This window comes from Amblyraja radiata, chromosome 43, assembly GCF_010909765.2.
Source record: "Amblyraja radiata isolate CabotCenter1 chromosome 43, sAmbRad1.1.pri, whole genome shotgun sequence".
Taxonomy (NCBI): domain Eukaryota; kingdom Metazoa; phylum Chordata; class Chondrichthyes; order Rajiformes; family Rajidae; genus Amblyraja; species Amblyraja radiata.
In genome coordinates this window covers 8,561,830-8,588,454 of record NC_045998.1, presented here as the reverse complement: position 1 = coordinate 8,588,454, position 26,625 = coordinate 8,561,830, and the positions used below count along the sequence as shown (strand labels likewise).

At 48.4% G+C, this 26,625-nt stretch overlaps 5 non-coding genes across 5 annotated transcripts; 3 read left to right on the top strand and 2 right to left on the bottom strand.

The window, feature by feature from the left end:
• Positions 1-7,047: 7,047 nt before the first annotated feature.
• On the bottom strand, positions 7,048-7,119 carry trnaq-cug. The gene has a single exon. It is a non-coding gene; the product is annotated as a tRNA-Gln (tRNA).
• A 4,411-nt stretch (positions 7,120-11,530) lies between these two features.
• On the bottom strand, positions 11,531-11,602 carry trnaq-cug. Its single transcript has one exon. It is a non-coding gene; the product is annotated as a tRNA-Gln (tRNA).
• Positions 11,603-15,467: 3,865 nt separating this feature from the next.
• On the top strand, positions 15,468-15,539 carry trnae-cuc. The gene has a single exon. It is a non-coding gene; the product is annotated as a tRNA-Glu (tRNA).
• A 2,557-nt stretch (positions 15,540-18,096) lies between these two features.
• trnap-ugg lies at positions 18,097-18,168 on the top strand. The gene has a single exon. It is a non-coding gene; the product is annotated as a tRNA-Pro (tRNA).
• Positions 18,169-21,518: 3,350 nt separating this feature from the next.
• trnaq-uug lies at positions 21,519-21,590 on the top strand. The gene has a single exon. It is a non-coding gene; the product is annotated as a tRNA-Gln (tRNA).
• The last annotated feature ends 5,035 nt before the right edge of the window (positions 21,591-26,625 follow it).

The following is a 26,625-nucleotide window of genomic DNA, read 5'->3' as shown; positions in this document are numbered from 1 at the left end:
GTATGTGGACTGTAGTGTGGGTGGGGAAGAGCTGGGGTCACATGGTTTGAGGGGAATGGGGAAGAGCCACTGAGATTACCAGGGTTGGGGGACTAGCACTAGGACCCAGCGCAGTCAAACCCGGGGGAGTGGGAGTCTGCAGCGTGGAAACCTCAGGCCCGGTGCTGAGTCCAGGCTGCAGGTAAGGCGGTGGCTGCGGGCTGCTGGAGGGCGGTGGGAGTGGCCACGGGTCAGCGGGCAAAGAGTCGGAGGTCCCGGTGGGCGGAAGGTCGGTGGGGCGGCGAGGTTCGACGGGTCCGGTGATGCAGCGAGGTGAGTAGGCCCCCCTAGATCTCGAGGCCCTAAACTTAAGCTTGTCTAGTTTATACGTAAATCCGGCCCTGACTGTATCACTCTATGACTCTACGAGACGCTGTTGTCTCCTGCGTTTCAGCGTGTAATGGGGGAACAGGAACGTGCAGGAAGGATGGCTGCCTCTCAGACGAGGCTTATATTCCCGGTGAATGTGATGTCTTCATCTCCTGCTGCGTGAGTTTCGGCGGACACATCAACGCCCCCCGGAGAACATTTATCCAGGTCTTACCGAATGAACTACCTGCCGAGCCCACGCCTGACACTGCAACACCGCCATCCACATCATCAGAATAAATGTCATCCCAACCTCCTTGCCAGTGTCCTTGAGTTGTCTTGAGTTTACTTTCAGCTTCGAGAAACATCGCAGAAACGGGCCCTTAACCCCACCCAGTGATCCCCGCACAGTAAAGGGCCTGTCCCACGAGCAGGCGACTCCATGCGGCAAGCGTGACCTAACGTGGTCACTTGAGCCGTACGGCCTCGCGGGGCCGGTCCCACTTCGATCGCCGGTGCCGTATGGAGTTGTGCGGAGCTGGTCTCGACATCGCGCAGGGCTCCGAAAAACTGTTCAAAAATTCCGCACGGCAATGACCCGTCGGCCCGCAGCCGCCTCGACGCCGTACGTCACGCGCGAACTTCCCGCGGACTTCGCTCGAACTTCATGTCACTCACTCGACCTCCGCGCGGCCCCCGCTTCTGGTTAGGTTGCGCTTGCCGCATTGAGCCGCTTAGGTCGCGCTTGCCGCATGGAGTCGCATGCTCGTGGGACAGGCCCTTAACACTATCCCACACAATCTTTAGGGACAATTTACCGTTAACCTACAAACCTGCACGTCTGGAGTATAGAAGGAAACTGGAGATCGTAGAGACAGCACCCTCGGTCAGGATCGAACCGGGATATCCGGCGCTGTGAGGCAGTAACTCTACCGCTGTGCCACTGTGCTGGCCCTAGTCAATAAGAGCCTGTGCCGACCGGTGATCACCCCATACATTAGCACTATCCTACACACTAGGGACAATTTTTACTGAAACAAAATTAATTACTGTGGCAGTGGGCAGATTTATGTAAATGAGACCCACTGGGACTAGTTGGGTCCCTGTCACATGAGAGGCCTGGTCCCCTAACATAATATCACACCACTCACACATAGCCCCCACGGGAGGCAAGGAGTGATTTAGAGAGATTTAGACCAAGTGGGACTCGTCCCCCAATGCGGGGGGGAGGCATGGCGTTTACGCTCACCCCGGAGACAGGCGCCCCCCCCCCCCCCCCCGAGTTAATCATCCCCCACAAGGAGGATTATGGAATTTATGAATAATCCAAGGGGGGGGAGGGGGAGGGGGAGGGGGGGTGTGAATGACCCGAGAGGGGCAGTGTGAATAACCCGGAGGGGAGGAAGGGGGCGGGGGGGGTGAATAACCCGAGGGGGGGGGGGGAGGGGGAGAGGGCGGGAGGTGTGAATAACCTGAGGGGGGGGTGGTGGAAGGGGGTGAATAACCTGGGGGGTGTTGGCTGCCTTTTTGAGCTGAGGTTGCCAATGGCGCCGCCCCAGAGCCCCATCATCTCGATGTCTCCATCACCACCGACGTCTCGATGCCTCCTTGGTGGCCGCGTAAAACAATTTAAATGTGGCCCTGCCCCCTGACGTCACTCGAAGCCCGTGGAATATTGTGTGTGTGAAGTGAGCTCCGAGCCGAGCCATCATGCCCGCCAACCTCATTGTTACGTCATCAGTGGAAGCTGGCCATTTTGAAAACAATTTTAAACTTTAATCAGCAATGTCGTGAAATAAAGCATAAAATCTTCAGTGAAGCTGTTCACTGCTTAGAATGGAATCATGTGTCAGAATATGTAAAAATCTTATTGTTACCGCGTAGTGTTTTTTGCAAAAATATAATGACACACACATATACACACATACATATACACACACATATACACATATACACACACACATAGACACACATACACACACACATATACACATATACACATACACACACACATATACACATATACACACACACTTATACACACACACATATACACATACACACACACACATATACACATATACACACACACATATACACATATACCCACACATATACACATATACACACACACATATACACATATACACACACACACACATATCCACACATACACACACACATCCAAGATGAGAGTTTTATAGTTAAAGAGATAGATATTGATATGGAATAAAGATGATGGATACTTTAGACTTTACTTTAGACTTTAGAGATACAGCGTGAAAACAGGCCTTTTGGCCCACTGAGTCCACACAGACTAGCGATCACACCATACACTTACATTATCCTACACACACTGGGGACAATTTACAATTTTTACCGAAGTCAATTACCCTTCAAACCCGCACGTCTTTGGAGTGTGGTAAGAAACAACAAAAAGTAGTAAACACTGCCCAGTCCATCATCGGCTCTGACCTTCCTTCCATCGAGGGGATTTATCGCAGTCGCTGCCTCAAAAAGGCTGGCAGTATCATCAAAGATGCACACCATCCTGGCCACACACTCATCTCCCTGCTACCTTCAGGTAGAAGGTACAGGAGCCTGAAGACGGCAACAACCAGGTTCAGGAATAGCTACTTCCCCACAGCCATCAGGCTATTAAACCTGGCTTGGACAAAACTCTGATCATTAATAACCAATTATCTGTTATTTGCACGTTATCAGTCTATTTATTCATGTGTGTATATATTTATACAATGGACATACTGATCTGTTTTGTAGTAAATGCCGACTATGTTCTGTGTGCTGAAGCAAAGCAAGAATTTCATTGTCCTATCTGGGACACATGACAATAAACTCACTTGAACTTGAACTTGAACTTGAACATGAACTTGAAACTGGAGCACACGGAGAAAACCCACGCAGGTCAAGGGGAGATCGTACAAACTCTGTACAGAACACGGGACCCTGGCGGTGTGAGGCAGTAACTCTACCGCTGTGCCAGCATGCCAACCTAGTTAACAAGAACCTGCGCCAACTAGCGATCACCCCGTACACCAGTAATATCCTGCATGCTATAGAGGGAGTACAGAGAAGGTTCACCAAACTGATTCCTGGGATGTCAGGGCTTTCATATGAAGAAAGACTGGATAGACTCGGCTTGTACTCACTAGAATTTAGAAGATTGAGGGGGGATCTAATAGAAACGTACAACATTCTTAAGCGGTTGGACAGGCTAGATGCAGGAAGATTGCTCCCGGTGTTGGGGAAGTCCAGAACAAGGGGTCACACAGTTTAAGGGTAAGGGGGAAGTCTTTTAGGACCGAGATGAGAAAAACATTTTCCGCGCAGAGAGTGGTAAATCTGTGGAATTCTCTGCCACTGAAGGTAGTTGAGGCCAGTTCATTGGCTATATTTAAGAGGGAGTTAGATGTTGACCTTGTGGCTAAAGGGATCAGGGGGTATGGAGAGAAGGCAGGTACAGGATACTGAGTTGGATGATCAGCCATGATCATATTGAATGGCGGTGCAGGCTCGAAGGGCCGAATGGCCTACTCCTGCACCTATTTTCTATGATTCTACTAGGGGGCAATTTTACAGAGGGCCAATTAATCTGTAAACCAGCACGTCTTTGGGGTGTGGGAGGAAACCAGAGCACCTGAACACAACCCACGCAGGTCACAGCAGGAACGTACAAACTCTGCGCGCTCACACAGAAAGCACCCACGGCCAGGATCGAACGTGGTGGGAAACTCAGTGCACCTGGAGGAAGCCCACGCAGTCAAAGGGAGAATGTGCAAATGTCACACGTACACACACACACACACACACACACACACACACACACACACACACACAGACAGTCGCTGAGGTTACAATTGAACCCGGGTCTCAGGCGCTGTGAGGCAGCAGCTCTACCCGCTGCACCACTGTGCAGGGATGGACCACGTGCAGGCAGATGCCAAGATAAACTCATCTCCTCTGTCTGCACATGATCCATATCCCTCCACTCCATGCCACTAGTAATTCTTTGGGCGGCACGGTGGCTCAGCGGTAGAGTTGTTGCCTCACAGCGCCAGAGACCCGGGTTCGATCCTGACTACGTGTGCTGTCTGTATGGAGTTTGTATGTTATCCCCGTGACCTGAGTGGGTTTTCATCGGGATCTCCGTTTTCTTTCTACACGACAGGCTTGTAGGTTAATTGTTTTGGTATTTTTGTTAATAGTCCCTGGTGCGTTTCGCATCATGTTAGTGTGCGGGGATCGCTGGTTGGCGCATACTCGTTGGACAGAAGGGCCGCAGTGTATCTCCAAACTAACCTGAACTAAATTAAACTATACTAAACTAAACTAAAGTAAACTAAAATAAACTAAACTAAAGTAAATGGTATGTTAGCATTCATAGCAAAAGAATTTGAGTATAAGAGCAGGGAGGTTCTACTGCAGTTGTACAGGGTCTTGGTGAGACCACACGTGGAGTATTGCGTACAGTTTTGGTCTCCTAATCTGAGGAAAGACATTCTTGCCGTAGAGGGAGTACAGAGAAGATTCACCAGACTGATTCCTGGGATGTCAGGACTTTCATATGAAGAAAGACTGGATAGACTCGGCTTGTACTCGCTAGAATTTAGAAGATTGAGAGGGGATCTTATAGAAAGGTACAAAATTCTTAAGGGGTTGGGCAGGCAAGTTGCAGGAAGATTGTTCCCGATGTTGGGGAAGTCCAGAACAAGGGGTCGCAGTTTAAGGATAAGGGGGAAGTCTTTTAGGACCGAGATGAGAAAAACATTTTTCACACAGAGAGTGGTGAATCTGTGGAATTCTCTGCCACAGAAGGTAGTTGAGGCCAGTTCATTGGCTATATTTACGAGGGAGTTATATCTGGCCCTTGTGGCTAAAGGGATCAGGGGGTATGGAGAGAAGGCAGGTACAGGATACTGAGTTGGATGATCAGCCATGATCATATTGAATGGCGGTGCAGGCTCAAAGGGCCGAATGGCCTACTCCTGCACCTACAGTGGCTTGCAAAAGTATTCATACCCCTTGAACTTTTCCACATTTTGTCACGTTACAACCACAAACGTAAATGTATTTTATTGGGATTTTATGTGATAGACCAACACAAAGTGGCACATAATTGTGAAGTGGAAGGAAAATGATACATGGTTTTCAAATTTTTTTACAAATAAAAAACTGAAAAGTGTGGCGTGCAAATGTATTCAGCACCCTTTACTCTGATAACCCTAAATAAAATCCAGTGCAACCAATTGCCTTCAGAAGTCTCCTAATTAGTAAATAGAGTCCACTTGTGTGTAATCTAATCTCGGTATAAATACAGCTGTTCTGTGAAGGTCTCAGAGGTTTGTTAGAGAACATTAGTGAACAAACAGCATCATGAAGCCCAAGGAACACACCAGACAGGTCAGGGATAAAGTTGTGGAGAAGTTTAAAGCAGGGTTAGGTTATAAAAAAATATCCCAAGCTTTGAAAATCTCACGGAGCACTGTTCAATCCATCATCCGAAAATGGAAAGAGTATGGCACAACTGCAAACCTACCAAACCTACCAAGACATGGCCGTCCAGCTAAACTGACAGGCCGGGCAAGGAGAGCATTGATCAGAGAAGCAGCCATGGTAACTCTGGAGGAGCTGCAGAGATCCACAGCTCAGGTGGGAGAATCTGTCCACAGGACAACTATTAGTCGTGCACTCCACAAATCGGGCCTTTATGGAAGAGTGGCAAGAAGAAAGCCATTGTTGAAAAAAAGCCATAAGAAGTCCCGTTTGCAGTTTGCCACAAGCCATGTGTAGGACACAGCAAACATGTGGAGGAAGGTGCTCTGGTCAAATTGAAGTTTTTGGCCTAAATGCAAAACGCTATGTGTGGCGGAAAAACTAACACTGCACATCACCCTGAACACACCATCCCCGTTGTGAAACATGGTGGTGGCAGCATCATGCTGTGGGGATGCTTTTCTTCAGCAGGGACAGGGAAGCTGGTCAGAGTTGATGGGAAGATGGATGGAGCCAAATACAGGGCAATCTTGGAAGAAAACCTGTTAGAGTCTGTAATAGACTTGAGGCTGGGGCGGAGGTTCACCTTCCAGCAGGACAACGATCCTAAACATACAGCCAGAGCTACAATGGAATGGTTTAGATCAAAGCATATTCATGTGTTAGAATGGCCCAGTCAAAGTCCAGACCTAAATCCAATTGAGAATCTCTGGCAAGACTTGAAAATTGCTGTTCACAGACGCTCTCCATCCAATCTGACTGAGCTTGAGCTATTTTGCAAAGAAGAATGGGCAAAAAATTCAGTCTCTAGATGTGCAAAGCTGGTAGAGACATACCCCAAAAGACTTGCATCTGTAATTGCAGCGAAAGGTGGTTCTACAAAGTATTGACTCAGGGGCCTGAATACTTTTGCACGCCACACTTTTCAGATTTTTATTTGTAAAAAAATTTGAAAACCTTGTATCATTTTACTTCCACTTCACAATTATGCACCACTTTGTGTTGGTCTATCACATAAAATCCCAATAAAATATATTTACGTTTGTGGTTGTAACGTGACAAAATGTGGAAAAGTTCAAGGGGTATGAATATTTTTGCAAGCCACTCTATTTTCTATGTTTCTATGTTTCTAAGCTAAGCTAGACTAAACTAAACTAAAATAAAATAAAATAAACTCACCTATTGAGGTTCCACCGAGATTCGAACTCGGATCGCTGGATTCAGAGTCCAGAGTGCTCACCATTACACCACGGAACCTACACACTCTCCCCTCGGTCCTGTCTCTTTTCTCCATCTCCCCACCATCAGAACCTCTCGTTCCAGCTGGAGGGGCTTGTCACCAGGAGAAAAGTCGAAAAAGGGAATAGACAATAGACAATACACAATAGGTGCAGGAGTAGGCCATTCGGCCCTTTGAGCCAGCACCACCATTCAATGTAATCATGGCTGATCATCCACAATCAGTACCCCGTTCCTGCCTTTTCCCCATATCCCCTGACTCTGCTATCTTTAAGAGCCCTATCTAGCTCTCTCTTGAAAGTATCCAGAGAACCGGCCTCCACCGCCCTCAGAGGCAGAGAATTTCACAGACTCACCACTCTCTGTGAGAAAAAAGTGTTTCCTCGTCTCCGTTCTAAATGGCTTACCCATTATTCTTAAACTGTGTGTGGCCCCTAGTTCTGGACTCCCCCAACATCGGGAACATGTTTCCTGCTTCTAGTGTGTCCGAGCCCTTAATAATCTTATATGTTTCAATAAGATTGCCTCTCATCCTTCTAAACTCCAGAGTGTACAAGCACAGCTGCTCCAGTCTCTCAGCATATGACAGTCCCGCCATCCCGGGAATTAACCTTGTAAACCTACGCTGCACTCCCTCAATAGCAAGAATGTCCTTCCTCAAAATAGGGGACCAGAACTGCACACAATATTCCAGGTGTGGTCTCATTAGGGCCCTGCAGAAGGACCTCTTTGCTCCTATACTCGACTCCTTTTGTTATGAAGGCCAACATGTCATTCACATTCTTCTCTGCCTGCCGTACCTGCATGCTTACTTTCATAGCCTGATGTACAAGGACCCACAGATCCCGTTGTACTTCCCCTTTTACCAACTTCACACCATTTAGATAATAACCTGCCTTCCTGTTTTTGCTACCAAAGTGGATAACCTCACATTTATCCACATTAAACTGCTCAGCAATGCATCTGCCCATTCCCCCAACCTGTCCAAGTCACCCTGTATTCTCATTGCATCCTCATCACAGTTCACACTGCCACCCAGCTTTGTGTCATCTGCTAATTAGCTAATGTTACTTTGAATCCCTTCATCTAAATCATTGATGTATATTGTAAATAGCCGCGGGTCCCAGCATCGAGCCTTGCGGTACCCCACTAGTCACTGCCTGCCATTCTGAAAGGGACCCGTTAATCCCTACTCTTTGTTTCCTGTCTGCCAACCAATTTTCTATCCATGTCTGCACTCTACCCCCAATACCATGTGCCCTAATTTTGCCCACTAATCTCCTATGTGGGACCTTATCAAATGCTTTTTGAAAGTCCAGGTACACTACATCCACTGGCTCTCCCTTGTCCATTTTCCTAGTTACATCCTCAAAAAATACCAGAAAATTAGTCAAGCATGATTTCCCCTTCGTAAATCCATGCTGACTCGGACCGATCCTGTTACTGCTATCCAAATGTGCAGCTATCTCATCTTTTATAATTGACTCCTGCATCTTCCACCAATGTCAGGCTAACTGGTCTATAATTCCTTGTTTTCTCTCTCCCGCCTTTCTTAAAAAGTGGGATAACATTAGCTACCCTCCAATCCACAGGAACTGATCCTGAATCTAAGGTACACAAAAATGCTGGAGAAACTCAGCGGGTGCAGCAGCATCTATGGAGCGAAGGAAATAGGCGACGTTTCGGACCGAAACCCTTCTTCAGACTGATGGGGGGTGGCGGGGAGAAGAAAGGATAAAGGAGGAGGAGCAGCCCGAGGGCTGAAGAAGAGGAGGAGCCAGCAATGGCTAACAAAATTGGGAGAATTCAATGTTCATGCTCGCAGGATGCAGACTCCTCCAATTTCCGGTGTTGCTCGCTCTGGCCATGGAGGAGACCCAGGACAGAGAGGTCGGATGGGGAATGGGAGGGGGAGTTGAAGTGCTGAGCCACCGGGAGGTCAGGTTGGTTAATGCGGACCGAGCGGAGGTGTTCAGCGAAACGATCGCCCAGCCTCCGCTTGGTCTCACCGATGTAGATCAGCTGACATCTAGAGCAGCGGATGCAATAGGTGAGGTTGGAGGAGATGCAGGTGAACGTCTGTCGCACCTGGAACGACTGCTTGGGTCCTTGAATGGAGTTGAGGGGGGAGGTAAAGGGACAGGTGTTGCATCACTTGCGGTTGCAACGGAAAGTGCCCGGGGAGGGGGTGGTACGGGAGGGAAGGGAAGAATTGACAAGGGAGTTACGGAGGGAGTGATTCTGAATCTATCCGGAATGATCCCGAGGCCCGTGGAGCTGGAGCGGGAACGTTGAACGACGGGCGGGAAAAGCTCGGATGGCTGCTTGTGTCGTCAAAATGGAGGTGACACAATCTCTGCAATGGTCCACAAGGGCAGCACAGCACTTGACAGCAAACAGGTGGTTGGAGTGAATCCCTCACTCGGTTATAGAGGACAATCGGGAGTAACAGACACCACTGCCTCACCGCTGGACATACACGGGCCCAGGCAGCGGGCAGACTAGATAAACTCACCTCCTGCTTGAGGTAGTCCTGCCCAAGGTAGACGGCTTGCCCCTCTTCCATGCCTATGTCCCTGCCCGCATGTCCCTGAAGATTATCTGAATGGTCAATTATCTGAATGGTGGCCGATTAGGAAAAGGGGAGATGCAACGAGACCTGGGTGTCATGGTACACCAGTCATTGAAAGTAGGCAGGTACACAAAAATGCTGGAGAAACTCAGTGGGTGCAGCAGCACCTATGGAGCGAGTAGGCATGCAGGTGCAGCAGGCAGTGAAGAAAGCGAATGGTATGTTAGCATTCATAGCAAAAGGATTTGAGTATAAGAGCAGGGAGGTTCTACTGCAGTTGTACAGGGTCTTGGTGAGACCGCACCTGGAGTATTGCGTACAATTTTGCTCCCTAATCTGAGGAAAGACATTCTTGCCATAGAGGGAGTTCAGAGAAGGTTCACCAGACTGATTCCTGGGATGGCAGGACTTTCATATGAAGAAAGACTGGATAGACTCGACTTATACTCGCTAGAATTTAGAAGATTGAGGGGGGATCTTATAGAAACTTACAAAATTCTTAAGGAGTTGGACAGGCTAGATGCAGGAAGATTATTCACGATGTTGGGGAAGTCCAGAACAAGGGGTCACACAGTTTAAGGATAAGGGGGAAGTCTTTTCGGACCGAGATGAGAAAATCATTTTTTACACAGAGAGTGGTGATTCTGTGGAATTCTCCGCCATAGAAGGTAGTTGAGGCCAGTTCATTGGCTATATTTAAGAGGGAGTTAGGTATGGCCCTTGTGGCTAAAGGGATCAGGGGGTATGGAGAGAAGGCAGGTACAGGATACTGAGTTGGATGATCAGCCATGATCATATTGAATGGCGGTGCAGACTCGAAGGGCCGAATGGCCTACTCCTGCACCTATTTTCTATGTTTCTATGTTTCTATGTTTCGATGAGAGGGAGCACACACGCAGTGTCCACGGGATCTCTGTAGGCCTTCCGTGAACGCTGGTCACAGCGGGGTGTCGAGTGTTTTGTGGATAAGAATGATAACGGTGTAATCTGATGGCTGAGTGATTGTGGTTTGAGTTGAGTTTAGTTCAGTTCAGAGACAGAGAAAATGTTGAAAGTATTTTTACAAGACATGATTTTTTACACATTTTTTGGGTGCCTGGAACAGTTATTTTTAACAGCTGAAAATGCATCTGTGTTACTGTAAGCTAAAACATAGAAACATAGAAACATAAAAAATAGGTGCAGGAGTAGGCCATTCGGCCCTTCGAGCCTGCACCACCATTCAATATGATCATGGCTGATCATCCAACTCAGTATCCTGTACCTGCCTTCTCTCCATACCCCCTGATCCCTTTAGCCACAAGGGCCACATCCCTCTTAAATATAGCCAATGAACTGGCCTCAACTACCTTCTGTGGCAGAGAATTCCACAGATTCACCACTCTCTGTGTAAAAAATTATTTTCTCATCTCGGTCCTAAAATACTTCCCCCTTATCCTTAATGGCTGTCCTTGTGACCCCTTGTCCTGGACTTCCCCAACGTCGGGAATAATCTTCCTCCATCTAGCCTGTCCAACCCCTTAAGAATTTTGTAAGTTTCCATAAGATCCCCCGCTCAATCTTCTAAATTCTAGCGAGTACAAGCCGAGCCTATCCAGTCTTTCTTCCAATGAAAGTCCTGACATCCCAGGAATCAGTCTGGTGAACCTTCTCCGTACTCCCTCTATGGCAAGAATGTGGAGGGATGTCGCACGTGCAGGCAGATGGATTTGTCGTGACCGGCATCATGCTAACACAGTCACTGTGGGCCGAAGGGCCTGTTCCTGATCTCTTCCACATCCTGGCCAAAAGGGAGGAGGCCCGTGTCCACAATCTCTGCATGTGTCCACAAGGACAGCGCAGCACCCGACAGCAAACAGGTTCTGCCGAGATTTGAACTCGGATCGCTGGATTCAGAGTCCAGAGTGCTCACCATTACACCACGGAACCCACAGCAGATGCTGACCGCTTTTCCTGCTAATGCATCTCAACCCAGACTGAACAGTGTAAGCACTTCAACCTGAGCACATAGAACATAGGGCAGTACAGCACAGGAAACATAGACATAGAAACATAGAAAATAGGTGCAGGAGTAGGCCATTCGGACCTTCGAGCCTGCACCGCCATTCAATATGATCATGGCTGATCATCCACCTCAGTATCCTGTATCTGCCTTCTCTCCATACCGCCTGATACTTTAGCCACAAGGGCCACATCTAATTCCCTCTTAAATATAGCCAATGAACTGGCCTCAACTGCCTTCTGTGGCAGAGAATTCCACAGATTCATCACTCTCTGTGTAAAAAATGTTTTCCTCATCTCGGTCCTAAAAGATTTCCCTCTTATCCTTAAACTGTGACCCCTTGTCCTGGACTTCCCCAACATCGGGAACAATCTTCCTGCATCTTCCTGCATGGAACAGGCCCTTCGGCCCACAATGTCCGTGCCGAACATGATGCTAAGATGAACTCATCTCCTCTGCTAGCACGTGTGGGTTGAAATTAAACAGTGGTGGGTGGAGTCAACAATGTGGAAGCATATGCGTGCAGTTAATGAGAAGGAGAGGGTAGGAAAGGTCACGTTTAAACTAACTGAGCTGGGGAATGGGAACCAATGCAAGGGGACAGAGTGCCCTAAAATATATTAATGATCTGGACGAGGGAATTGAAAGCAACATCTCCAAGTTTGCGGATAGCACGAAGCTGGGGGGCAGTGTTAGCTGTGAGGAGGATGCTAGGATGCTGCAAGGTGACTTGGATAGGCTGGGTGAGTGGGAAAATGCATGGCAGATGCAGTATAATGTGGATAAATGTGAGGTTATCCACTTTGGTGGCAAAAACAGGAACGTAGACTATTATCTGAATGGTGGCCGATTAGGAAAAGGGGAGATGCAACGAGACCTGGGTGTCATGGTACACCAGTCATTGAAAGTAGGCATGCAGGTGCAGCAGGCAGTGAAGAAAGCGAATGGTATGTTAGCATTCATAGCAAAAGGATTTGAGTATAGGAGCAGGGAGGTTCTACTGCAGTTGTACAGGGTCTTGGTGAGACCACACCTGGAGTATTGCGTACAGTTTTGGTCTCCTAATCTGAGGAAAGACATTCTTGCCATAGAGGGAGTACAGAGAAGGTTCGCCAGACCAATTTCTGGGATGGCAGGACTTTCATATGAAGAAAGACTGGATAGACTCGGCTTGTACTCGCTAGAATTTAGAAGATTGAGGGGGGATCTTATAGAAACTTACAAAATTCTTAAGGGGTTGGACAGGCTAGATGTAGGAAGATTATTCCCGATGTTGGGGAAGTCCAGGACAAGGGGTCACAGTTTCCCGGAGGTTTTGTCAGTCTCCCTACATGCTTCCACTACCTGCAACCTCCGGCAACCACCTGCAACCTCCGGGAACCGCACGGAAACCTTGGGTGGGGCGCAAAGCCTCCAGAGGTTTCCGTTCAGGTTTCCTAAGTGAGGCAGGGGCATAAGGATAGACAGATAGGAAGAGGAGGTGGGGTGGCATTGCTGGCTAATGAGGAGATTAATTCAATAACCAGGAGAGACATTAGCTTGAATGCTGTAGAATCGGCATGGGTAGAACTGTGAAATAGACAAGGGCAGAACACGGTGGTTAGAGTCGTATGCAGACCACCAAACAGCAGTAGGGAGGTTGGGGATAGCATCAAGCAGGAAATTAGGGATGTGTGTAACATAGGTACTGCAGTTATAATGTGTGACTTTAATCTACATATAGATGGAGCCAAACAAATTGGTAGCAGTGCTGAGGAGGAGGATTTCCTGGAATGTATACGGGATGGTTTTTTAAACCAATGTGTAGAAGAACCAACTAGAGGACAGGCCGTCCTACACTGGGTATTGTGTAATGAGGATCAGAATCAGAATCAGAATCACACTTTATTCACCAAGTATGTGTTGCAACATATACGAGGAATTTCATTGGCCAGTCAGTCATACATTAAAAGCAACAGATCACTCAAAACACATTTTAACATGAACATCCACCACAGTGACTCATTCCTACACAATCCTCACTGTGATGGAAGGCGAAATACAGTTCAAGTCCTTCATTTTGTTCTTCCTCGGTCGGGGGCCTCGAGCCTCCGTTGACGGGATGATGTTGACTACTGTAGCCGGCGGCGTTCGGGCCCTCTGCGTCGAGGCGATCAGCTCCCCCATCGGGGGGGGGGTGTCAGTTCCCCCGCGCCGGGCGATCGAACCTCGCGTCGGGTCTGGTCGAGCCTTCCGTGGCGTAGGAGCTCCCGACTAGCCTATCCCGAGGCTGCGAGCCCTTGATGGTAACTCCGCAGGCCGTGGTGGGAGCGATCCCAGGCAAGGGATCCTCTCCGATGTGAAGTCCACCCCCCGCGGTGGGGCTCACGACAGTCCAAGGAGGCCTCCAGCTCCAGCGATGGTAGGCTGCAGAGTCGGAGAATGTGATCCGAAAATCAATCACATCTCCGGGAAGAACTGGAAAAAAAGTTACGCCCGATCCCCTCCACCCTCCCCCCTCCCCCCCCCCTCCCCCCTCCCCCCTCCCCCCTCCCCCCACATAAAACATGCTGAAGAACATTAAACAAACGTTTAACGCACTAAAAAATAACAAAAAGAAAGAAAAAACGAACAGACTGCTGGCAGGGCTGCCATCTCCCCGGCGCCCCTGCTGGCCTGAGGAAGGATTAGTTAGCGATCTTGTTGTGCAAAGCCCCTTGGGCAACAGTGACCGTATATTGGTGGAATTCTGCTTTAGGATGGAGAGTGACACGGTTAATTCAGAGATAAGGGTCCTGAACTTAAAGAAAGGAGACTATGAAGGTATGAGACAGGAATTGGCTAGGATAGACTGGCAAAATATACTTAAAGGGTTGATGGTGGAGATGCAATGGTAACGATTTAAAGACCACGTGGATGAAGTCCAAAAATTGTTCATCCCTGTCTGGCAAAAAAATAAAGTGGGGAAGGCGGGTCAACCGTGGCTAACGAGGGAAATCAAGGATAGTGTTAAATCCAAGGAAAAAGGAATCTATATTGGCCAGAGAAAGCAGCAAACCGGAGGACTGGGAGAAATTTAGAACTCAACAGAGGGGGACGAAGGGGTTAATTAAGAAGGGAAATAAGAGCATGAAAGGAAGCTTGCGGGGAATATGAAAATGGACTATAAAAGCTTATTTTGATACGTTAAAAGGAAAAGATTAGTGAAAAACAAATGTAGGTCCCTTACAGTCAGAGACAGGTGAATTTATAATGGGAAACAGGGAAATGGCAGAACAGTTAAACGAGTACTTTGGTTCTGTCTTCACGAAGGAAGACACAAACAATCTCCCAGAAATACTAGGGGACCGAGGATCCAGTGGGAGGGAAGAACTGAAGGGAATCCACATTAGTCAGGAAATGGTGTTAGGTAAACTGTTGGGACTGAAGGCAGATAAAGCCCCAGGGCCTGATGGTCTGCATCCCAGAGTACTCAAGGAGGTGGCCCTGGAAATCATGGATGCATTGGTGATCATTTTCCAATGTTCTCTTGACTCTGGATCAGTTCCTGTGGACTGGAGGGTAGCCAATGTAACCCCACTGTTTAAGAAAGGAGGGAGAGAGAAAACGGGGAATTATAGGCCATTGGTATTGGGGAAGCTGCTTGAGTTGATTGTTAAAGATGTTATAGCAGCGCATTTGGAAAGCAGTGACAGGATTGGTCTCTGAGAAGACATGTGTTCAGCTAGTGTGTGTTGTAGGCGTGGAATGTGGTGAGAATGAGTGTGAGTAATTGCAAGAGGAAGTAGTCCAATGTCTGTCTCAGTGGCAGCTTCCCTGGTGGTCTAGTGGTTAGGATTCGGCGCTCTCACCACCGCGGCCCGGGTTCGATTCCCGGTCAGGGAACGGCAGCTTTTGGTCCCACTGCCAGGGCCGGCCTTAGGAGGTGCGGGTCCCAATTGGGAACAATTTTGGTGAGTCCCAAGTTCCCAGCCAAGGTATGTAGAATCATAGAAACATAATTAAAGTCTATTATAGACATTATATCTCCATGGTAGAATGGAAAGTAATCAAGTAACAAACAAAATGTGTAGATCACCTCTGAAAAGTACATACAGTCTGAAGAAGGGTTTCGGCCCGAAACGTCGCCTATTTCCTTCGCTCCATAGATGCTGCTGCACCCGCTGAGTTTCCCCAGCAATTTTGTGTACCTTCGATATTCCAGCATCTGCAGTTCCCTTTTGAACACTAGTTACAATACCACTTGTTTTAGTGACTGTGAAATGAAAAAAATAAGTAATTTAATTAAATAGATACTGGAAAACCAATAACCATTGGTGAAAAACCAGTCCAGGCATTACATTTTGGGTTTCAGCCCCATCCTACCCTTTGGGCTTCTACCCCATCCTAACTTAGTTGTGTGTGTGTGTTAGTTGTCTGTGCGTTATGTGTGTGTGAGAGGGGAGGAGAGAAGGGAGGGGAGGAGAGAAGGGAGGGCGGGAGGGAGAGAAGGGAGGGAGGGAGAGAACGGAGGGAGGGAGAGAAGGGAGGAAGGAAGGGAGGGAGGGAAGTAGAGAAAGGAGGGAGTGAAGGAGAGAAAGAAGGGATGGAGCGAATGAGAGAAGGGAAAAGAGAGAGGAAGGAGGGAGGGAAGAAGAGAAGGAGAGAAGGAGGGAGGGAAGGAGAGAAGGAGAGAAGGGAGCGGATGCCGGGGTCTGGGCGGATGGGTGTGAGCTGAGGCCGAGGTTTGTAAACGTTGCTCTAACCCCCGGCCCGGCCCTCTGTGTATTGTTCACCATGTCTCCCCGGGGAAAGAGAGGGGTGGAGCCGGGGCTGTGTGCGTGAAGCACGGCGACTGGAGGGGCGGGAGCGTTGCCCCGGGACCGTGAGGGAACGACCCACCTCCCCCTCTCCCCCCTCTCCCCCTTCTCCATTCCCTCTCACACCCCCTCCCTGTCTACCCCTTTCTTCCCCCTCCACCCTCTACTCTCTCTCCGCCCCTCTCTCCCCCCTCCACCCGGGATAGATCTACCCGAGCCGAGAGTCGATTACTCTGGCGCGCGGCCCCCTTACTCGTGGGGCCCAATTGGGAGCAATCGGCCCAATCGGCTTAAGGCCGGCCCTGCCCGCTGCTTTGCTGCCCTTCACACAAGGAATCTCTCTGGGGCAGGAACAAGGAACAGACTGAAGAAGGGTCCCGGGCCAAAAAATCGCCTTTTCCACTTTCTCCAGCGATGCTGCCTGCGCCGTTGAGTTTTTTAAGAAAGGAGGGAAAGAGAAAATGGGGAATTATAGACCAGTTAGCCTTACATTGTTAGTGGGGAAGATGCTTGAGTCAATTATTAAAGATGTTATAGCAGTGCATTTGGAAAGCAGTGACAGGATCGGTCAAAGTCAGCATGGATTTATGAAGGGGAATTCATGCTTGACTAATCTTCTGGATTTTTTTGAGGATGTAACAAGTAGAATGGATAAGGGAGAGCCTGTGGATGTGGTGTATCTGGACTATCAAAAAGCCTTTGACAAGGTCCCACACAAGAGTTTAGTGTGCAAAATTAGAGCACATGGTATTGGGGGTAGGGTATTGACATGGATAGAGAACTGGTTGACAGACAGGAAGCAAAGAGTAGGAATTAACGGATCCTTTTCAGAATGCCAGGCAGTGACTAGTGGGGTGCCACAAGGCTCGGTGCTGGGACCCCAGTTATTTACAATATACAATATGTTAACGATTTAGACGAGGGAATTGAATACAACATCTCCAAGTTTGCGGATGACACAGAGCTCGGTGTCAGTGTGACCTGCGAGGAGGATGCTATGAGGTTGCAGGTGACTTGGATAGGTTGGGTGAGTGGGCAGATGCATGACAGGTGCAGTTTAATGTGGATAAATGTGAGGTTATCCAATTAGGTGGCAAGAACAGGAAGGCAGATTATTATCTGAATGGTGTCAGATTAGGAAACGGGGAGTTGCAACGGGTGTGCTTGTACATCAGTCACTGAAAGTAACCATGCAGGTACGGCAGGCAGTGAAGAAAGCTAATGGCATTTTGACCTTCATTGCGAGAGAAATTCAGTTTAGGAGCAAGGAGGTCCTACTGCAGTTGTACAGGGTCCTGGTGAGACTGCACCTGGAGTATTGTGTACAATTTTGGTCTACTAATTTTAGGAAGGACATTATTGCTATTGAGGGAGTGCAGCGTAGGTTCACCAGGTTAATTCTTGGGATTGCGGGACTGACATATTATGAAGGAATGGGTAAACTGGGCTTGTAATCACTGGAATTTAGAAGGATGAGAGGATATCTTATAGAAACATATAACATTCTTAAAGGATTGGACAAGCTAGATGCAGGAAAAATGTTCCCGATGTTGGGGGAGTCCAAAACCAGGAGTAGGCCATTTAGGACTGAGATGAGGAGAGAAGAAATGGGTGACATTTCGGGTCGACAACCTTCTAACAATGGCTCGTTGGTCTAGGGGTATGATTCTCGCTTTGGGTGCGAGAGGTCCCGGGTTCAAATCCCGGACGAGCCCTATTTTAAGGGTGGGCACGGTGGTGCAGCAGTAGAGTTGCTGCCTTACAGCACTTGCAGTGCCAGAGAACCGCGTTCGATCCCGACTACGGGTGCTGTCCCGACTACATGTACATTCTCCCCATGACCGCGTGGGTTTTCTCCAAGATATTCGTTTTCCTCCCACACTCCAAAGATGTATAGGTTTGTTGGTTAATTGGCTTAGTGTATATGTAAATTGTCCTTAGTGTGTGTAGGATAGTGTTAATGTGCGGGGATAGCTGGTCGGCGCGGACTCAAAGGACCTATTTCCGAGCTGTATCTCTAAACTAAAACTAAATCTATCCCCCCTACATAGATAAGGAAGCCTGCTTTTCAACAGAGTGTTTTAGTTTTAGCTATTTTAATTAAGCTGTGCTGCGAATGCTAAATACATTCACACACATCTATTTATTAGGTAATTGGTGACAGGAGCAGAATAAGGCCATTCTGCCCATCAGGGCTAATCCGTGATTCAATCATGGCTGATCTATCTCTCCCTCCTAACCCCATGCTTCTGCCTTCACCCCATAACCTGTGATAGACACCCATACTAATCAAGAATCTATCTGTCTCTGCTTTAAAAATATCCATTGACGAAAGAAACATGGGAAAAGTATTTGATATCTATCTATCTTCTATTATATCTATAAAACTCTCGTGCCATCCGTCCGGCTGCCGTCCGGCTGCCTTTCTGCCTTTTGATTCGTGCCCGATACTCGCAGATGTCCAATCGGAATGGCCCATGCTCGCAGATGTCTAATCGCAATGGATCCATTTACATGTAAGGCTGCCGGCTGCATTTCTTCCTTTGATTCCTTGCCACGCCGGATCCAGACGCTCAATCTCCGAGATCTTTTCCATTTCGGTAGAGATTTCGCTTTTCTTTCTAAGTATCCGCTCCTCATTACATTTCGTCGTGTTTAAGTACACGTTTTTAATCACATCCTTCCCCCCCCCCCCCCCCCCCCCCCCCAGTATTTCACAAATAAACTGGCTTCTCACCCATACAAGCAGCCATTTCAGCTTCCAACACACTTCAAAACAGTTGCAAGACAGGGACACTCTGAACTTTTCACTGCTGCAGCAGGCAGGGGAGGTGCAATTCGATTTTTTTTTAAATCCACTGCTGAGGGAGGCAGGGGAGTGCTGGAATCTTACATTTGGCAATGGCTTCAGTTCCATTGGAGGAGACGGGTGCATGGTGGAATATTGGCTTGGGTGATAACACCATTGGGGGAGCAGCCCCAACGGGTCTGCACTTGGTCTAGTATACTATTAAAACTCTCGTGCCATCCGACCGGCTGCCGTCCGACTGCCTTTCTGCCTTACTGCCTTTTGATTCATTGACTTTCTGCCTTTTGATTTGTTGACGGCTGCTCCTTCCTATCAGCTTCCAACACACTTCGAAACAAACTTGCAAGACAGGAACACTCTGAACCTTTCACTGCTGCAGCAGGCAGGGGAGGTGCAATTGGATTTTTTTTTTAATCCATCCACTGCTGAGGGAGGCAGGGGAGTGCTGGAATCTTACATTTGGGAACGGCTTCAGTTCCATTGGAGGAGGCGGGTGCATGGTGGAATATTGGGTTGGGGGATCACACCATTGGGGGAGCAGACCCAACGGGTCTGCACTTGGTCTAGTATAATATTAAAACTGTGTGTGTGTGTGTGTGTATGTGTGTGTTTCTGCCTGACTTGTGGGTGCCAGCCTTTGATTCATTGCTACGCCAACACCAGACCCACAAACGCACAGATTTTTTCCATTTCGGCAGAGATTTCACTTTTCATTACAAGTATCCACTCCTCATTAAATTTTGTCGTGTTTATGTACACATTTTTTTTAAATCCTTCTACTCCCCCCCACTCACTCATTTTGTCGCATCCTGCTGGCCAGCGACCATAACGGCTGCTGGCACCCGCCTCTCTCCTCAAAGACGCCATTTAAAAACAGCCGCACTGCTCAGTGCTCGAATCTTCAGTTGGAGGACCACGTCTCCCGTGGGGGCTACAGGTAGGGACGGCTGCGTTGGGGAGCAGACCCAACGGGTCTGCACTTGATCTAGTATATACATAAATGTTCGATTAATGTAAGACATAACTTAATTCAATTCAAAATTTTACTTTGATTATATTAATCAAAAACTAGACTGAATAAATGTTATCCAAATACTTATCCCATTTGTGACAAATGTTTATCTCAAAATGCCACTATAACACATTCTTTTGTTTCCTGCATAAAACTTCATAAATTTTGGTGCGACATTTTTGATATATTTGCAAAATTATTCAAGATAAAAATGGAGCCTAATACTGAAATGATTATACTTGGAGTAACGGGAGACGGGAACAAATTGAACACATTTCAAAACTCATTTTTTAATTATGGCTAGAATTTAGAAGATTGAAGGGGGATCTTATAGAAACTTACAAAATCCTTAAGGGGTTGGACAGGCTAGATGCAGGAAGACTGTTCCCGATGTTGGGGAAGTCCAGGACAAGGGGTTACAGTTTTTTAGGATAAAAGGGGAAATCCTTTGGGACTGAGATGAGAAAACATTTTTTACACAGAGAGTGGTGAATCTCTGGAACTATCTGCCACAGATGGTAGTTGAGGCCAGTTCATTGGCTATATTTAAGAGGGAGTTAGATGTGGCCCTTGTGGCTAAAGGGATCAGGGGATATGGAGAGAAGGCAGGTACAGGATACTGAGTTGGATGATCAGCCATGATCATATTGATTGGCGATGCAGGCTCGAAGGGCCGAATGACCTACTCCTGCACCTATTTTCTATGTTTCTATGTTTCTATCCCCTTCTTGGCCGAGCTCGTTCATTAGTCCATGGCTCGAGATGACTTTTCTCCCCTCAAGTCCCTCCAGCTGGAAGGAGAGGTTCTGATTTCTTTTTTAAATCAAAAAAATGATTCAATTATTAAAAATAATATTTACAGTACAATAAAACAAACCACGTCCACCACCCTCAGTCTGAAGAAGGGTTTCGGCCCGAAACGTTGCCTATTTCCTTCGCTCCATAGATGCTGCTGCACCCGCTGAGTTTCTCCAGCACTTTTGTCTACCTTAATACACGGCATACAAATAAACTAAATAAACTACAGTACAGCTATGCTACAATCCTTGTCTCCAAGATGCATTCCATCTACCGCGGTGCCCAGCGGTCCCGGATATCCCCCTGTACAGCACTTAGTCCCTCCCTAACACCACCCGGGTGCGGACATAGCCCTGGAAAAGGGGCAGGCAGCCGGCTCGAGCAAACGAGAGGTTCTGATGGCAGGGAGACGGCGAGAAGAGATAGGACTGAGGGGAGAGTGTGCAGGTTCCGTGGTGTAATGGTTAGCACTCTGGACTTTGAATCCAGCGATCCGAGTTCGAATCTCGGTGGAGCCTTAATAGTGGAGCTGAGTTGAGTTTAGTTTAGTCTAGCTTAGCTTAGTTTAGTTTAGAGATACAGTGCAGAAACAGGCCCTTTCGGACCACTGGGTCCGCGCCGACCAGTGATCCCTGCACATTAAAGATCAAAGGTTATTTATTGGTCACATACACCTAGGTGTAGTGAAATGCTTCTTGCCAATGCAGCACATAAAGAAAGAATACAGACATAACATTAATAAGAGATTTAAAGATAAAGAACATCCCCCCACAATGGCTCCCACCATGAGGGAAGGCACAAACACTATCATTTACCCACTAGGGACAATTTTTACATTTACCAAGCCAATTAACCTGCATACCTGCACGTCTTTGGAGTGTGGGAGAAAACCGAAGATCTCGGAGAAAACCCACGCAGGTCACAGGGTGAACGGGCAAACTCCGTACTGACAGGTCAGCAATGTGAAGCTCTTGGGACTTCCCGATTTTGGGGAAGATTTGCTCAAGATTTGTCTGTTAGTATCTCTGGTTTGGCTGTTTCTCTGCTTACATCTGGGAAGCTGAGGAAGGACAGTCTTGCCAGAGAGGGAGTACAGAGAAGGTTCACCAGACTGATTCCTGGGAAGCCAGGACTTTCATATGAAGAAAGACTAGATAGACTCGGCTTGTACTCGCTAGAATTTAGAAGATTGAGGGGGGATCTGATAGAAACTTACAAAATTCTTAAGGGGTTGGACAGGCTAGATGCAGGAAGATTGTTCCCGATGTTGGGGAAGTCCAGGACAAGGGGTCACAGTTTTTTAGGATAAAGGGGAAATCCTTTGGGACTGAGATGAGAAAACATTTTTCACACACAGAGAGTGGTGAATCTGTGGAATTCTCTGCCACAGAAGGTAGTTGAGGCCAGTTCATTGGCTATATTTAAGAGGGAGTTAGATGTGGCCCTTGTGGCTAAAGGGATCAGGGGGAATGGAGAGAAGGCAGGTACAGGATACTGAGTTGGATGATCAGCCATGATCATATTGAATGGCGGTGCAGGCTCGAAGGGCCGAATGACCTACTCCTGCACCTATTTTCTATGTTTCTATGTTTCTATCCCCTTCTTGGCCGAGCTCGTTCATTAGTCCTTGGCTCGAGATGACTTTTCTCCCCTCAAGTCCCTCCAGCTGGAACGAGAGGTTCTGAATTATTTTTTAATTCAAAATTTAATTCAGGTCAGCAACGTGAAGCTCTTGGGACTTCACCTGGCGGATGACCTGACCTCCACGATCAACACCACAGCAGTGATCAAAAGAGCTCAGCAGCGGCTCCACCCCCTCCGGAGACTAAGGAAAGCAGGTCTCCCTACTGTTCATCTAAGGACCTTCTACAGGGGCACCATCGAGAGTATATTGACCTACGGCATCACTTCCTGGTTTGGGAGCTGCAAGGCTTATGAGCAAAACCAACTCAACAGGATAGTGAAGACAGCCAGCTGGATCATTGGTGCCCCACTCCCTTTCCTGTTGGAGATCTTTAAGAAGCGGAGCATCAGCAGAGCCATCTCCATTATCAAGGACCCCTATCACCCATCACACCACATCTTCTCCATTCTGCCATCTGGGAAGAGGTACAGGAGCATCAGCTGCAAAACCAGCAGGATGCTACACAGCTTCTTCCCACAGGCAATAAGACTGGTTAACGGACTGTGTCCCCTCCCCATATATCATACACCAACACATCTATCCTCGCCCATACTTTGACAGCGAGGCACCTGTCAAAGCAAAGCCACTGTTCGGTCTGAGTGTCTGTTTTTATTTCAATTATGAGGCCTATTTTAGATATGGTAATTTTAATTTTTAAAGCTATATGTATTTATTCTGTTTTTATTCATTGCACTGACGGGAACTGATGGAGAAACAATGTTTTCGTTTCTTCTGTGTATGTAAGTACTCAGTTAAAATGACATTCAAGTAAATACTGAATACTGAATACTGAACTGACAGCCGGGGGCGGAAATCCCAGGGGGGACAGGGGGGACATGTCCCCCCTATGTTTTGAGAGGCGGGGGACGACCCCCCCCCCCCCCATATTTTTGTAATCCGGATTTTAATTCCCGGTGAAATCTCCGCTTTCCGCGCGACAGTGGGGGTGGGACTGATGATCGAGGGAGGGCGCCGATTGGACGAGAGAGACGTCGGTCAGCAGGCAATGGGGGCGGGACGTGATGATTCAGCGCGATCATTGGAGGAGGGAGGTGTCGGTCAGAGGCGGTAGTCGGGGTTGGGCACGATGATTGGAGGAGGGACACAAAAATGCTGGAGAAACTCAGCGGGTGCAGCAGCATCTATGGAGCGAAGGAAATAGGCAACGTTTCGGGCCGAAACCCTTCTTCAAATGAAACCCTTCTTCAGGGAGACGTCTTTGGAGCAAAGATCGGAGCGGAGCTTGAATTGGGTGCCCTGGTCAAGCGAAAAACTCTCGGCAGCCCTGGACACAGACCTGCGCCTCATCCGCAGCCAGGATCGATCCCGGGTCTCCGGCGCTGCAATCGCTGCTGGACCATCCCCATCCCCACCTGAGAGCCCCCCCCCCCCCTCACCCCACGCCCGGGGGTGGCCTGGGACGTTGGGAGTTTGATGGGAGAGGTGCCCCCAAGCCCACGGCAAGCGCAGAGAAGCAGCGCTAAACCCAGCCCAACTCTGCCTGCCAAATGATGGCCCAGGTTTACAGCCAACACAGAGACGCCCATCCGTCAGTCCAGGCAGGGCTGTAGGTTAACCCGGCGAGACAGAGAGAGTTGAGCTGCATTTAGCGCTGCTTCTCCACGCTGGCTGTGGGCCTTAAGCGATGTTTTCGGCGACTGCTGGCACCCGTCACCAATTACTGTCCGTAGCAAAGATCCTATAGCGGGGCAAGATAGACCACTCCTGCTAAATGCAATGGGCTGACGTGTAGTACGCAACGGAACGGAACGTGGGCCTTTTTTTCATCCATTTCCGTAATCGGACCCGACCCGACTCGCAATGTAATCAACGTTGCGGGGGAACACTTTGTGTTAATAAATTAAAATTTTGAAAATGAGGAGAGGATTTTCCACCAAATAACTTTTATTTTTACGAGGATGTTTCCGTAACCGGCTTCCGTCTCCGCACTAGTATCCTATGTGATCTTGTGACCCTGGTACACACCTGCACTTCGTAAACTGAAACAGACTGGTCGCCAACTCGAACGACTTATAAATAAATCATCTCTCACAGTCCACCTTGAAGCTTACAAACTCCACCTCACTGACTACAAAGATGCTCTCATTGCTGCAAAATCTGCCTACCTCTCCTCCATATTCACCGATCCCTGCCTAAACCACAGAACCCTCTTCTCCACAGTGGGTAACCTCCTCAAGCTTCGAGCCAACACTCTCCCTACCTCTACTCCGGTTCTCTGCAACTCATTCCTCCACTTTTTCGCTGATAAAATCAGCACCATCTATCAATCTTTATCCCCTGTACCCGACTCCCCAGCAACTACTGCACCACCTACCAAGGCCCCTCCTTTCAACAACTCCACTGACCTCCTTACCCCTCCTCCACACTGCTTCCTCTCCCAGTTTGACCTGGTCACCCCTACTGAAATCTCCAAACTCATCAGCTCTTCCAAACCCACTACCTGCTCCCTCGACCCTCTCCCCACTCCCCTGTTGAAGTCCTGCCTCCCCGTTCTCTGCCCCTACCTCACTAATCTCTTCAACTCCTCATTGTCCCAAGGAATTGTCCCCTCCGCTTTCAAAACTGCTGCCGTTACACCAATCTTAAAGAAACCTGGTCTTGATCCCTCCTCTCTCATTAACTACCGCCCAATCTCAAACCTCCCCTTTCTTTCAAAAACCCTGGAGCGTATCGTTGCGTCGCAACTTCATTCCCACCTCCTTGCGTATAACCTACTTGAACCCCTCCAATCTGGCTTTCGCCCCCTCCATAGTACAGAAACTGCTCACCTCAAAGTCCTCAACGACCTCCTCACCTCTGCTGACACTGGTTCCCTCAACATCCTCATCCTCCTCGACCTGAGCGCAGCCTTCGATACAGTGAACCATAACATCCTGCTCACCAGACTCAAAGACCTCGGCATTGAAGGCTCTGCACTCAGCTGTCTCCGTTCCTACCTTTCCAACAGATCCCACTTCATCTCTCTCCACAACCACACCTCTGCTACAGCCGCAGTCACTCAAGGCGTTCCCCAAGGCTCCGTACTCGGCCCCCTCCTCTTCATCATCTACACCCTCCCCCTTGGTCAGATACTCCGCCACTTCAATCTGGACTTCCACTGTTACGCTGATGTCACCCAGATTTACCTTGGCACCAAATCCCCCCACAACCCCTCCCCCCTCTCCCATATCAACTCCTGTTTGTCAGCTATAAAAACCTGGATGCAACATAATTTCCTCAAACTCAACAGCGATAAGACAGAATTCCTCCTCATAGGCTCCAAAGCCACACTCAGCAAAATCAATAACCCCGCTCTCACCATCGACGGCACCACTGTCTCCCCATCTCCCCAGGCCCGCAACCTTGGCGTGATCTTTGATTCCACCCTCTCCCTTGAGCCTAACATCCGCCATGTCATTAAAACCTCCTTCTTTCATCTCCGCAACATCGCCAAACTCAGACCCTCTCTCACACCGCCCGCTGCTGAAAGACTCATCCATGCCTTCATCTCCTCCCGACTGGACTATTGCAACTCACTTCTCCTTGGCATCAGCTCCACCTACATCAACCGACTCCAACTGGTCCAGAACGCAGCCGCCCGACTCATCACCCATACCAAATCCTGGCATCACATCACTCCAGTCCTCAAACAACTTCACTGGCTTCCCATCTCCCACCGGATCACCTACAAAATCCTGATCCTCACCTACAAAGCCCTCCACCATCTGGCCCCCCCATATCTCACTGACCTTCTCTCCCCCTACCAACCCTCACGGTCCCTCAGATCCACATCAGCCGGTCTCCTCTCCATCCACAAGTCCAACCTCCGCAGTTTTGGGGACAGAGCCTTCTCCAGGGCAGCTCCCAGG